The 13493-nt window shown below is 42.9% G+C and overlaps 1 long non-coding RNA gene across 1 annotated transcript in view; it reads right to left on the bottom strand.

Annotated features, from left to right (window-relative positions):
* LOC310675435 overlaps window positions 1-13226 on the bottom strand; it is a 137391-nt gene extending 124165 nt beyond the window's left edge. Inside the window, exon 1 of the long non-coding RNA XR_014510151.1 lies at window positions 13077-13226. This is a non-coding gene — a long non-coding RNA (uncharacterized lncRNA). The remainder of the gene's footprint in view (window positions 1-13076) is intronic.
* Window positions 13227-13493: the final 267 nt, after the last annotated feature.

The raw sequence follows: 13493 nt of genomic DNA, 5'->3' as shown, positions 1-13493 counted from the left end.
TACCAAAGCTTCCCAAGTCTTTGCTCCTCCTCATTTGTTATGCTCTAATCTTCTGAAATATCTCTGTCTGTCTGTCATTTGTTCCTCCTGTTGCAGAAGTCTCAAGTAGCTGCACTCCTGGCCCTTTCTGGCCTTGCCTGGAGGTCCCACCGATAGAATCATAGAATCTTAGAGTTGGAAGGGACCCAAGGGTCATCTAGTCCAACCCCCTGCAATGTAGGAATCTCAGCTAAAGCATCCATGACAGATGGCCACCCAACCTCTCTTTAAAAACCTCCAAGGAAGGAGAGTCCACCACCTCTCGTGGGAGTCTCTTCCACTGCCGAACAGCTCTTACTGTCAGAAAGTTTTTATGAATGTTTAGTCAGAATCTCCTTTCTTATAACTTGAAGCCATTGTCTTGAGTCCTACCCTCAAGAGCAGAAGAAAACAAGCTTGCTCCCTTCTCCATGTGATAGCCCTTAAGATATTTGAAGATGGCTATCATATCTCCTCTCTCTCTCTCCTCTTTTCCAGGCTAAACATACCCAGCTCCTTCTAGCGCTCCTCATACGGCTTGGTTTCCAGACCCTTGATCATCTTGGTTGCCTTCCTCTACACACCTTCCAGCTTATCAACATCCTTCTTAAATGGTGGTACCCAGAATTGGACACAGGACTCCAGGTGGGCTCTGACCAAGGCAAAATAGAGCAGGACTTTTACTTCCCTAGACCAAGCACCCCCAAACTCGGCCCTCCAGAAGTTTCGGGACTACAACGCTCATCATCCCTACCTAACAGGACCAGTGGTCAGGGATGATGGAAACTGTAGTCCCAAAACAGCTGGAGGGCCATGTTTGGGAGTGCCTGATCTATACACTAAAAAGGTAAAAGGACCCCTGACCATTAGGTCCAGTCGTGACCGACTCTGGGGTTGCAGCGCTCATCTCACTTTATTGGCCGAAGGAGCCGGCGTACAGCTTCCAGGTCATGTGGCCAGCATGACTAAGCCGCTTCTGGGGAACTAGAGCAGCGCACGGAAATGCCGTTTACCTTCCCGCTGGAGCGGTACCTATTTATCTACTTGCACTTTTATGTGCTTTCGAACTGCTAGGTTGGTGGAAGCAGGGACCGAGCAACGGGAGCTCAACCCGTTGCGGGGATTTGAACCGCCAACCTTATGATCGGCAAGCCCAAGAGGCTCGGTGGTTTAACCCACAGCGCCACCCACGTCCCGGATCTATACACTACACTTCTGTTGATACAGCTTAGAATAGCATAAGTTTTTTTGCTGCTGCATCATCACACTGTTGACTCATGTTAAGCTTTTCACATGTACTGCTAGTAAGCCAGGTGTTCCCTATTCTATATTTGTGCATCTGGTTCTTCCTGCGTAGGCGCAGAACCTTACATTTGTCCCTATTGAAATTCATTTTGTTAGCCCTGTGCCCAGTTCTCCAATCTGTTAAGGTCATTTTGAATTCTGATTCTGTCTTCTGCAACATTAGCTACCCTTCCCAATTTGGTGTCATCTGCAAATTTGATGAGCATCCAAGACATAAAGATGCCAAACAGCAACAGACCAGGACAGAACCCCGTGGCACACCACTTGTAACTTTTTTCCAGGAGGACAAGGAACCATTAATGAGTACTCTTTGGGTTTGGTCAGTCAACTAGCTACAAATCCACCGAACAGTTACCTCATTCAACCCACATTTTACCAGCTTCCTCGCAAGAATATGGGGGACTTTGTCAAAAGCCTTACTGAAATCAAGATATACCATGTCCACAGAATTTCCCTGATCCACCAAGTTTGTAATTCCATCAAAAAAAGAAATCAGATTGGTCTGGCATGACTTATTTTTGAGAAACCCATGCTGGGTCTTAGTAATCACAGCATCCTTTTCTAAATGCTCACAGGCCAACTGCTGAATGATCTGTTCCAGGACCTTCCCTGGTATCAATGTCAAGCCCACCGGTTGGTCTGGGTCTTCCTTTCCCCCCTTTTTAAATATGGGGACATTTGTCTGCCTCCAGTCTGTAGGGACCTCACCTGTTCTCAAAGAATTCTCAAAGATAATAGACAAGGCTCTGAAATTACATCCACAAGCTCCTTTAAACCCATGGATGTAGCTCACCAGGTCCTGGAGATTTGAATTCATTTAAAGTAGCCTGGTGTTCCCTTACCATCTCTTTTCCTATCTTGGGCTGCAGCTCCCTCCTTACGTCATTTATTCTGTTATCACCAGGTTGGGCATCACTTTTCCTTTGGGTGAAGACAGAGACAAGGTAGATGTTGAGGAGTTGCACCTTTTCTGTCACCCAATAGCATTTCTCTCTGTTCCCCACACAGAGGATCTGCCACTTGCTTGTTCTTCCTCTTCAGACATAGCTGAAGAAACCTTTTTAATTATTCTTAACCTCTCTTGCAAACCTGAGCTCATTCTGAGCTTTAGCCAGCCTGACTTTCCCCCTGCAACTGTTGACTACTTGTGTATACTCCTCCTTTGTGATTTCCTCTTTCTTCCATTTCGTATATATACCCTTCGTAACTCTCAGCTCATCTGTAAGCTCCTCATGCAGACACACCGGTTTCCTTAGATGCCTCCCACTTTTCTTTCTTGTTGGTATTGTCTTGATTATTACTGATACAGTGGTCCCTCGGGTTAAGAACTTAATTTATTCCGGAGGTCCGTTCTTAACCTGAAACTGTTCTTAACCTGAAGCACCACTTTAGCTAATGGGGCCTCCTGCTGCCGCTGCGCCGCCGGAGCACAATTTCTGTTCTCATCCTGAAGCAAAGTTCTTAACCTGAGGTAATATTTCTGGGTTAGCGGAGTCTGTAACCTGAAGCGTCTGTAATCTGAAGCGTCTGTAACCTGAGGTGCCACTGTATACTACTTTATTTCCCTCCCCCCTTTATACCCCAAGTTCACATATTCTGAGAAACCAAAACTCAGTCCCAAGTATACTGAAGCCTGTGTACACGCAACTTGATTTGCTCTCATTTATCTTTCGCTACCTTTACTTCTCCCATTTTTCCTTCAGCCCCCAAGCACTATAAAGCACCATGTAAATGTAAAGGTAAAGGGACCCCTGACCGTTAAGTCCAGTCGCAGACGACTCTGGGGTTGCGGTGCTCATCTCGCTCTATAGGCCAAGGAAGCTGGCGTTTGTCTGCAGACAGCTTCCGGGTCATGGGTCCAGCATGACTAAGCTGCTTCTAGTGAACCAGAGCAGCGCACGGAAACGCCGTTTACCTTCCCGCCACAGCAGTACCTATTTATGTACTTGCACTTCACGTGCTTTTGAACTGCTAGGTTGGTAGGAGCTGGGACCAAACAACTGGAGCTCACCCCATCGCGGGGATTCGAACCGCTGACCCTCTGATCGGCAAGCCCTAGGCTCTGTGGTTTAGAGCACAATGCCACCCACATCCCTAAAGCACCACGTACAATGTACAAAGAGTTCCAAACTGGAGGTGAGCAAGGGTTTGCCCACACAGGAATAGCCCTGTGCCTAGAAAGAAGCAGCTACTGCAGTGCTTGCTTTGAGTTTCATAGAATCAAAGAATCTTAGAGTTGGAAGGGACCCACGGGTCATCTAGTCCAACCCCCTGCAATGCAGGACTCGCAGCTAAAGCATCCAAGACAGATTTAAAAGATTTTGATTACAAAGCACACCAAATTATATCAGAATGGAATCAAAGGGAGGAGTGACCCTTGCCAATCCCCAGACCATGTGGGGAAAAGAAGAAAAGTTTGATTGGACTGGGCACAGGCATGGAATACGTATATGACTTCCAAGCAGAATTACAGGACTGGAAAGCATTGCCATCGCTAACTTTTTGTGAATCATCAATTTCCCCAACACAGAGATGGAAATATTTTCCTCCACAGTGTCAGTTCATTCCTTGAGAGAGTTAAGTGTAAAGGGGAGAGAGTTTTAGAGCAGGAAACTCTGGGCTGAAGTCTCTGCTCCGTCAGAAAGCAAGTCTCTCTTTTGACCTCTCCTATCTCACAAGCTTGCTGTCATGAAGAAGGTGGCATGGTGGCATGAAGAAGGAAGCCCCATTAACACGGCTCTGACCTCCTTGCAGGAAGGGTAAACTAAACATGCAATAAACCCATTTTTCTTAGCTTTTCAATCATAGTTCATTCATTCACCTGCACTTAAAGCACTATTATATCGCATTAACAGCCCCGCCTTTCCACAGATAATCCTGGGAACTGCAGTTTGTGAAGAGTGCTGAAAATTACTGAGGCTTCAGGCAGAGCCATAGCTACGGGGCGGGGGGGCAGGGGGGGGCTAGCCAGGTTTTCTGCCCCGGGTGAAGCCTCCAGAGGGCCGTCATTCAGGCTCCCAGTCTGTGTCTACACAAATGGGCACGGTGTGGGTGGGTGTGTGCACCAAACTGTGTCTTTGACCCAGGTAAAATAAAGCCTAGTTTTGCTCCTGCTTGAGGTCCCCCTATTTCCCTCACAGAGCTACAATTCCCAGGGGGATTGTTAAACCCCTCTGGGAATTATAGCTCTGTTAGAGGAATAGGGATCTCCTAACAACTCTCAGCAGCAACAAACCACAGTTCCCATGATGCTTTGGGCAAAGCCATATCTATCAACATGGCATAATCATGGGCAGCAACAGAATGAGACAAGCCCCCCCCCCCCCCCGCAAGCAAGGAGATCACCCACTCCCAGCCCATTGCTGGACTCCTCACTAGTAAGGGCAGAAAAAGCAAGACTCCCCTAGTAGGTAGTGCCAGCTGTCATTCTGGGAGGCCAGAATGCCCCGCCTTCCCCTCCCAATAACACAACTGTATGTGCAACTGACATAAAAGAGAGACTATATGTGGTTGGCCAAATCCTTGGAAATGAGCTCACATGCACAATTTTTGCACATTGTCACACCTTTTATCTTTTAATGGGATTTTCTTCAGGGTTTCACTGCAGCTTTCGCATGCTTATAACACTCGCAAATGCCAACATTCTGTACTGAAATTGTCCTGCTGTTGTCTCACTTCCCTCATAGTATCAGTATAAAATTTAATTACATAGATTGAACTTTTTAGTCTTGTCTCAGGATATAAAATTAGTTTCCATAAATCACTCCCTCCACAGAGTCTGCTGGGTGAGCTCCCCTTTCTGGACTCTGGCATAAACAACGATCTTCAAGTGGAGGCCGACAAAGCTGCTTTTTGCAGCTACGTCTCAGAGTTCGGGAGATAAGCACAAAAACTACCACTTCTGTTCAGCGGGGTGGGGAGAGGGAGCAGTTTCATATGCCATTTGCTAATTGGACAGTACATTTAAGGTTCAGCAGTGATTTAATCAAATCATGGTTCAGAGAAGGATGCATTTTCATTGTGATTTTTCTCTTCCTCTGAAATCACATGAATTTTAACTCATGCATATCTAATTTTAGTATTTCATGTTTCACGGTGTCTTAACTCTGCATTTTACTGAACCCTGATACTAAATTTCTCCCCTCCCCCGTCAAATGTCAGATATTAATAGGACAACTGCATGCTATAGTTGCATTCCCAGATGATGCTGGATGAGAAATTTTGCTTTGCACTAGAACTCTGAATCACCCCTCCTAGGCGCATAAGGAGAGCCTCCTGGATCAGACCAAAGGAGCCCCTCCAGCACTTAGTCTGCCACCCACAGAGGACAACCAGAAGCTAAATGAAACCAACAAGCTGGACCTGAGCAGGACAGCATGGCCTTCACACAGCAGTGGGTATTCAGAGCTTACTGGCTCTGGCAATGGCGGCAGAACATTGCCAACATGGCTAGTAGTAGCCAGGATCTTGATGACGGGTTGGGCATATAGCTGTTTTACAGTTCCAAACAGTATTTTTTGTCGTCACCCCAGGGCAGAGAGACAAATGGGGGCTGGGGAACCTGAAAACTACTCCTTCATCTTGGGGGCACTGAGGTGGAATTTACACACATATAAAAAATGTTTTGAAAATGCTCACAACACACCCAAAATACAATGTTTAAGGGCAGCACCTCAAAATAGCTTTTTCATGCAGACTCCTAAATGAATCTTAAAGGGAAGTGGGACTTCTAGTGAAAAGGGGAGAGGGACACCTGTCACTTTTTGGGATGATAGATGATAGTTCCTATAAACGTCTTACATCATATGGTATGTAAGAACAGCCCAGGCACCTGTTTCCTTGCTGCAAAACAGTACTGGAAGTGGGTGGTTTGGAATGAAAACACGGGGTGGGAATGGGGCTGCCTAGTTCTTCCCCTGTCCACCTCTCAACATTGTTATATTGTGTTTGAGGGGGCGATGGGAGCATCCCTCCCAGCTTGTCGGGTGCGGGTTGAGGCTTCTCAGAACCATGGCAAAGCAGGAAGAAGGGTTGAACTCATTTCTCCCCAAACGTGATCAAAGCCAGCACCCAGTTACTATTAATACTTCTGGATTCATAAAACTGAAATCAGGGGTGGAGAAGCTGCACTTCTCCACATGCTGTTGTGTGCCTGGCTATGCATTTGCCTCCAAGAGACACACAGGTCATCCAGTTGTCTGTCTTTTAAATAGATATATTTCCTTCTTTTTCCCAGCAACCCTGGCTCAGGACTCTCTTCCTATCATCCCACATTCCGTTACCCTGGGAACCTTCCAAATCCCTTGTCTCTGTTCACTCCTCAGGGCAAGGGGAAAGGACAGTTCTCTTGCCTTGCCAATGGCCCTCAATGGCCCTGTATTGTTTCTTAATGGCGCTAGCCTGACCAGGTCATTTAGCATAGGCCAGCTCAAGAATTCCTCTGCAGCTTGTATTTCTCCCTTCACATTGCAGATAATCAAAATCTTATCACTTATTAATTTCTAGGGTTTAGGGAGTCCCCCTCCCAAATCTATAACACTAGATAGATGGATAGATGATGATGATGATAGATAGATAGATAGATATAATTCTATTAAGGTTTAGTTGTTTTAGTTGTTCACATTTTATCTGTTAACCTCCTTGAGTCAGGGGAAAGGGTGGGGTATAAATAAATATAACTATAACAACAACAACAACAACAACAACAACAACAGTACCTTGTCTTGTTGTTTGTATTCAGTTAACCAACTTTTCTTTGGTCATCAACATTATCACCTGGAAGGCAAATAAAAATGATCCTATAGGAACAAGGCAGCATTTAGGCTAATCTTATTCAATTGGAAGCAAGAAACACAAGGATTTCCAAAACTTGAGCCAAAAGTCAGATACGGAAATTCTGGGAGTTCTCTGTTATTGGAAACATTGTGAGTGATTCTGCTAGAGACATTTTGTAACAAATCAAATGAAAATGAAAATGAAAAACTTTAAGCACAACCAACATCAAAACTGGAAGGAGTGGCAATTTTTCTATTTTCACTAATCTCACAACACAGCAGTCTTGAAAAATTCCATTCTCCATGAGTGCCAGCTCCACAATTGGGGAAATCAAGGGAAGACAGCAGGGGGTTATCACATGACATGAGAAAACTGTTCTTCAGAAGATGACCTGAAATGTTCTAATTATTGGTTATTCCCTCTAGTCGGCAAATGCAGCCAGCAATCACGTAAAGTTCAGTGAACCCACAAGTGTACAGCTGTTATCTTTGACTTGTGGCCAAAACAAAATTGGAACAAAATTTACTCAGACAAGAAGAAAGTCGTCTCTTTAAAAGCAGTTATTTTTTGAGCCAGATATACAGGTTTGAAAATAAAAAGTAAATGATCTTTTTTCTTCCTATGAATTGAGCCATGGTCAACATCTTGGACAAAATGTTAACATGGATTAGCTCCTTGACTGAACAAAGTCTCACCAAGACTAGCCGCCCAGAGTCTCTAGAGCTTTAGATAGTTTTCCCCCTTGATACTGACTTTTTTGTATTTTATCTTTTAAGACATGTTGTCTCTCCTTCACATATTTTTGAAATACTTGGTTGATTTTATTTTGCTACAAACAAGAGGCTCAGTGGTGCTGGCAATGGCAATACTCTGGCACGCTTTAATAGATGCAAAGAATGTCAGTGAGGTCAAAGTGAGGACAAAAGAAATAGTTGACTGCTGTTTTCCTCACTCAGCATATCAATTTTCTTTATGCTGTTAGGTAAAAGATCCCTGGACAGTTAAGTCTAGTTGAATTTTAATATGGGGTTGCAGCGCTCATCTCACTTTCAGGCCAAGGGAGCCAGTGTTTGTCCACAGACAGCTTTTTGGGTCATGTTTCCAGCAGGACTAAACCGCTTTTGGTGCAATGGGACTCCTTTCCCTCAGAGCGGATGTCACACACAGAGAGAGACCAAGACCAACTCTCTAAGTCTCCCCCACAAACTATCTCTCAACTATCTGAACCCTCTCTCAGAAATGCCTCCTTTTATTTCCCCTCCCAAAGTGCTGGCTCCACCCCCATCATCTGGCTGGCAGTCTTGGTGGCCAATCCGAGAGAGGTTCCAGCCCGCTAGTGGATTTCTGAGGCACTGCATCATTGGACTGGTCTAGTTCAGCTGTCCGTCACATACATATCTGAATTGGTCTGGTTCTAGTCTAGAGACTGATCATTCACTTAGTTCTGTGTTTGGCCAGGTATTCAAAAGGTTATTGTACATTCAGTTCTTGTACGACAATCAGAAGCGGGGGGGTGGGGGCTGTATTTGTCACCAGGGGACAGCTCTTCCACCTGGGACACCTTACGTGTTGGATGGCAAGTTGGGTCAACGTTCTGGCAGTCTGGTGAGCCAGCTTGTTGCCTTTCATGTCTGCTGGCATCCAATAAACAACAACATTACGAGCCTCCAATGACAGTGATAGGAAGTAACAATCAGGAGATGAAGCAGAAAAAGGGAGCTAAGGGAGTCAAGATAAAGGCCAGATTTGCCTTACTTCAGGAATTCAACACAAATCAGAGTTTTCCCCAAAGGATGAAAGAAGTTCAGCATTAATTACAGATGATCCAATTGGCATCTTTCTTACTACTTTCCAGTCCATTGTGGATGAATGCTGCTCCCTGGGATTTAGATCTATCTGTAAAAATCACAAGATAATCGATATGCATTGAAAAATGTTTCAGAGATACAGTTGCTGATACTGCTGAGATGCAACCCTAACTCACAGAAGCTGAGCAAGCAAGTAAGTCTGAATAATCGTAAATGAGTGCAATTTCAGTTGTTGCAGTAACTATTTAAACCTAAATGCAAGGATGGAATCAGTAGAGTGAAGAGACTATCCCTGGAGGGGCAGTCAGTACCAATAATAGTTTAGCAGCATGCCGCAGAGACAGTTGTGCATGACACAGGCGCAGCAGTGGTTCAAATAATTCTGAATAAAGGCTGAGCACAGGAGATGTGAAATATATTCTAGTAAATCATTAGGTCCCCTGTGGCCAAATAGGGCCCAGTTTCTTCAAAGCTGAAAGCTTTGCAGAACTGTACACCATAGAGCCCCAGTTCAGCTTAAAACAGATAGTTACACTATAGATTCATAGCACACATGCTCCTCATTTTGGAAGTTTGGCTGTCCCTCTCACTGGTAATCTTCCAATGTCAACTTAAGGTGTTTTTATTTAATGAACCTATTCAGAGATAATAAAAATTGTGGGCCATATATAGATACCAGAGTTTTGAAGTTTGTTGTTTTAAGGATGGTTTTAGAATTTTCATTGCTGCATTTTAGTGGATATCATATTTTGTGGGATTGTGTGTTGTAAAACTATGATGTGGTCATTATGGATGAATAAAGTAAAGGTAAAGGTACCCCTGAACATACGGGCCAGTCGTGTCCGACTCTAGGGTTGTGCGCTCATCTCACTCAAGAGGCCGGGAGCCGGCACCGTCCGAGGACACTTCCGGGTCACGTGGCCAGCATGACGAAGCTGCACTGGTGAGCCAGCGGTACCTATTTATCTACTTGCACTTAGGGGTGCTTTCGAACTGCTAGGTGGGCAGGAGCTATATATAGATGAATAGTGGGATATAAAACAAACAAGTATTCATTCCCGCCAGATTAGGGTTACCAGATGTCCCTGGTTCCCGGGAACAGTTCCCAGATTTGCAAATCTGTCCCGGGAATTGTGGCAGCAGCAGCCTCAGCAGCCCGAAGTCAGCCTGGTAGTGCAGTTGGCTCTGGGTGGCTTCAGGGCTGCTTGCTGCTCGCTGCCGCCACCACTGCCCAAGGGGAACTGGGGACAGTAGAGATCTCCTGCCCCCTTTGTTTTGACAGATCGGGGGAGGCTCGGGAGTCTTGGGTGGTGGGTGGGCGTTGTCCAGTTTTTTAGAAAACTATGTGCATTGATGTTTCACAGGGTGCAAAAGAAGGGTTTTGCACCTTTATACAATATGCATGGGTGCTTGGGCCCAGGGTCTTTTGCCTCACCATCCCCACTACTGACTCCCTGTTGCTACTCAACTTCCAAAAAAGAAAATGAAAAAAGTGTCCCCGGATTCAATGAAAAAAATCTGGTAACCATATGCCAGATGTCCACTATAAAAGAACTGCCAGAATTTACTAATTAATTAAAACATTTTAACCTTGCCTTTGATCTATGATCTCTTAAAGCAGGTAATGCCATCCATAGTAAAAATAATAATAAAGTAAGAACACATAGCCAACTAGAGGTTATACAAAGACAGAGCACAACCACAGCACAACAATATGGAACAGTCCTATATACAAACATTTTTTATAGGGCGAGGCGGGGGACATGATCTATGGTATTTATACACAAACAAGCTACCTATGTGCTCAGGGGACCTGCAAAAATATGGTAGGGCAGGATGCCACAAGAGTCCTGCTTTAGTGATATAGACAACTGAGTTAAAAAAACAAGGGTATAAAAAAACTAAAGTTATGCCAGCAATGAATGCTGGAAAAACCACATCTTTCAAAAGGCTAGAAGGAACAAGGACAACTAGGAAGCCATTCCATCTCCAAGAAACCTCCGTCATGTTCCCACCACCATATTTAAGATGGATAATAAGGCTTTGTCATAAAAGCTCTAAGCAGTTTGTAAGAAATAGTCAAATTATCAACAAAGCAGTTAAAACCAAGTGATTGAAAACATTTAAAAGCTACTCTAAAATTGTAACACCACATTATATAACAATGATAAGCAATTAACTGTGTTTAAAATGGCTTCCTGAAACATGGCGAGAGGCAACCATACAGCTTATATGAAAACCAAATAAGGACCACAACATCCTACTGACCAATTTCACAACTGTAGCAAGATGCAGAGATTATTTTATAGCTATTCTTGCTAAAGGATTGAATAAAATTATGCTATACACACACACTAAGTTCCAACAGGCTTTATAAAAAAAAATCACAAACCCTTCTAAGAAATGTAAAAAGACTGATCAATTGCAAAGAAATGAGTAAAGAACCAAATCAACAACCCCTTTTCTTTTCTTATTTGACATGGAAAAGCCTTTTGATCAATTACAGCGGAGCTTTCTTACCAGGGCCACACAAGAACTGAACTTAGGCAGCCTTTTCAAGACATAGACAAATGTTCTGTATCAATGCTTAAAATAAAAAATCTACATAAATAATCCTATGCCAAAAATGCCACCTATCTGCCAAGGAAGACGTTTGGGATGTCCATTATCCCCTTTACTCTTAACTATATTTCTTGAACTCTTGGCAATTCACATACAAGAAAATAAGAAGATTAAAGGATTAGATCCAGAACTTAAGAGGTAAAAATATCTTTGTATGCTGATGACATAATATTATATCTATCCCAGCCAGAATGTTGGGGGGGGGGAATGCCCTCCAGCTGTATATAGGAAAGCCTTGGGCTATAACGTAAATATTCTAAAATCTGGTTTTTTGGAGTAAACATCTCAAGTGAACAACAAAATAAGCTTCTAGAAACTACTAAACTAAATTGGAAGTCCGCTCTGATATCTGGGGATTTGGATTCACTCAAATTTTGAACTAATGAAGGACTATAACTGCAATTTATTTTATACACAAATATAGAAGGACTAAAATAACTGGGGGAAATATCCAGTGTCATGGCTGGGGAGGATAGCTATCATAAACCTGGTTACTTAGCAAAATTGATATTTCTGTTCGTTTTTGCTGGAAATTGTTATTTTAAAAAAACCTAGCACTTTGGCAACAGAAAGTAATGAAATTTATCTGAAGAAGCAGACCTTCAAGAACAGCTAATGAAAATCTCTACCAAAAAAATTAACAAAGGCAGCCTTGAGGTGCCTGTATTATTTGCTGTCATCAAGCATCTAAACTAGCTCTAATTAAGTGGATGTTGTATGTCTCCTATATAAGTAGAAGAATTCTTTATAGGAAATCTCTGTGGAATACACTTTGATATAAGCCACAACAAAAACATCTCAAACTAAAAATTTATACTTTCTAACAAAGCAACAATTAAAGTTTGGATTAAGCTCCCTATTTATTTAGCCTCTGTCTTCTCACCACTGGCATCAATTCTACAGGATGAATTGGTGGAGAAAGAACTATATTAGGACAATCAATACTTCAATACGGATAAATATATTGTGTGTATGTGCTTGGATTTAAGATGAAAATATGATCTCTCATCACCAAGCATTGACAATATATTCTCCCATTATTTCAGCTTTTTCAACTTAGACATGTGGCAGAGAAAATAGTAGATAAATATGGAAAGCAGCATAAACTGACTGCATTTGAAGCTCTTCTAATGAAACTCAACCCAAAAAGATTGATTACTATACTAACATCTACATAACCCTTTTGGAAATTAAACTTGTTTGAACGTAGTCCATATGCAAGATAAAATGGGATTATAGAAACAGTTAAAATGGGACTATAGAAAAAGTTCTATTAAGCATAAACTCCAACATGCAACAACAAGAATGGACTTGGGTGTTCAATAATATCCTCAAACATTTATTAAGTTTCCAGCATTAAAGAGCATTTCTTTAAGAGAATATCCCAGTGATATCTCACTCCTCATAAACTAACCAGAATACATAAAGTAAAATTCCCAGCTAGATGTGTGGAGCTTTAAGAACAGATTATCTGAGCATTTTCTGGTACTATAAAAGGTTGTAATGATTCTGGAATGTATATTTAATATAATGCATGACAGCACTGACCTCAACTTGCTGTAGTGCTTCAAAACTGCTCTTCTCTGTTGCTTGAAAACAGAGGTAAGACCAATAGATCTAGAAGTGATTGCAACCTTCCGAGCAACTTCTAGCATCCACATCACTAATTACTGGAAGACTAAAACAGTCCCTCGATTAAAAGACTGTGTGTGAGTTTGTAGCCAAGGGCAGAAACTTTGCAATTTTCCAACAGTTTCCAATAAGCACCTTGCTTGCACCTTTCTGCACAGGGTAGCAAGCACAGAGTAACTGCAGGTTATTGCTACAGCAATACTGAGCAATTCTGCTGTTTAGGCAACCAAATGCATAATAATCTTAGCCAACTTCATAAATGGGTAAAGAGCTTTCAAAAGCCTTAGAACAGGCAGTTTTGAATCAGAGGATTTCCGATATCTCAAGCAAGAG

Source organism: Podarcis tiliguerta, assembly GCF_965153285.1.
Source record: "Podarcis tiliguerta genome assembly, chromosome: 4".
Taxonomy (NCBI): domain Eukaryota; kingdom Metazoa; phylum Chordata; class Lepidosauria; order Squamata; family Lacertidae; genus Podarcis; species Podarcis tiliguerta.
The sequence above is the reverse complement of the archived record's forward strand: the minus strand, read 5'-3'. Positions and strand labels throughout refer to the sequence as shown.